This window comes from Mandrillus leucophaeus, unplaced genomic scaffold (genome assembly GCF_000951045.1).
Source record: "Mandrillus leucophaeus isolate KB7577 unplaced genomic scaffold, Mleu.le_1.0 Scaffold17, whole genome shotgun sequence".
NCBI lineage: Eukaryota > Metazoa > Chordata > Mammalia > Primates > Cercopithecidae > Mandrillus > Mandrillus leucophaeus.
In genome coordinates, this window is record NW_012101698.1 from 5,554,943 (window position 1) to 5,556,636 (window position 1,694).

Sequence of the window (1,694 nt, forward strand, 5' to 3'; positions counted from 1 at the left end):
TTTTTACTTGTTTATTTGTTTGCTTGAGACGCAGTCTCACTCTGTTGCCAGGCTGTAGTGCAGTGGTGCGATCTCAGCTCACACAATCTCTGACTCTCTGGTTCAAGCAATTCTCCTGCCTCCACCTCCGGAGTAGCTGGGATTACAGGCACCCGCCACCACGCCTAGCTAATTTTTTGTATTTTTAGTGGAGACGGGGTTTTGCCATGCTGACCGGGAAGGTCTCAATCTCCAGACCGCGTGATCCGCCCACCTTGGCCTCCCAAAGTGCTGAGATTACAGGCGTGAGCCACCATGCCCAGTGTTTTCACTTTTTTGTAGAGATGGGTTCTTGCTGTATTGCCCAGGCTGGTCTCAAACTCCTAACCTCAAGTGATCTTCCCGCCTTGGCTTCCCAAAATGTTGGGATTACAGACATGAGCCACCACACCCGGCCTAAAAGACATTTTAAATTTAACCAGAACTTTTGTTTTTTCTCAGCAAAACCCATTAATTTTCTGTCTTTTCTGTATAATGAATGGCACCCCCATCCACCAGGTTGCTCAGGCCACAGCCTCCATGTCTCCCTGATTCCTGTCTTCCTCTTCCCACCCTGTTCCCCTCTTCCTTTCCCCATGGGCCCCCTCCTTGTACCCTCCAACTACCCTACTAGTTAAGCCCTTCAGAGTACATCCAGCCATTTCTCACCACCTCCACCACCTGGGATATTGCAGCAGTTCCTTTCTGGTCTCCCTGCTAGTCTTATGCAACAGCCAGAGTAGTCCTTTAATAAAACATGTTTTAACCTAAAAGCATTTTAGATTTTTACTATGAAATGCATCATAGACTCAAAGTAGTATATAGCGTGTTTGTGCTCTTTAAAGAATAAACAAGAAATACTCCTCCATGGCCGGGTGCAGTGGCTCATGCCTGTAATCCCAGTAATTTGGGAGGCCGAGGCGGGTGGATCACCTGAGGTCAGGAGTTGGAGACCAGCCTGGGCAACATAGTGAAACCCCATCTCTAATAAAAATACAAAAAATTAGCTGGATGTGGTGGCACACGCCTGTAATCCCAGCTACTCGGGAGGCTGAGACAGGAGAATTGTTTGAACCCAGGAAGTGGAGGCTGCAGTGAGCCAAGATCATGCCACTGCACTCCAGCCTGGTGACAGAGCAAGACTCCATCTCAAAAGAAAAAAAATACTTCTGTACCCACCACCTGCATTATGAGGTAGGCAGTACTCCTGAAGCGTCTTCAGCCCTCCTTATTTCATCTACCTCTCTTCTCCCTCCAGAGGAATTCCCTGAATTTTGTGGTGTTTCCTTGATTTTCTCTATTATTATCTTTACAGAGAGGCATAGACAATGTCTTGCTTAGCTTTGCATATTTTTTAGCTTTTCATGGATTCGTGCTGTGATCATTTATCCATGACTACTCTTTTTGCTCGATATAATAGTTTTTTGGCCATATTCATCCCTGTTAATGTCTGAAACTGGAGTTCATTCGTTTTACTGTATGGCACAAAATGCACCACAATTTATCCATTCTTTTTTTTTGAGACAGAGTTTCGCTCTTGTTGCCCAGGCTGGAGTGCATTGGCGCGATCTCCGCCTCTGGGGTTCAAGCGATTCTCCTGCCTCAGCCTCCCGAGTAGCTGGGATTACAGGCATGTGCCACCATGCCCAGCTAATTTTGTATTTTTAGTAGAGATG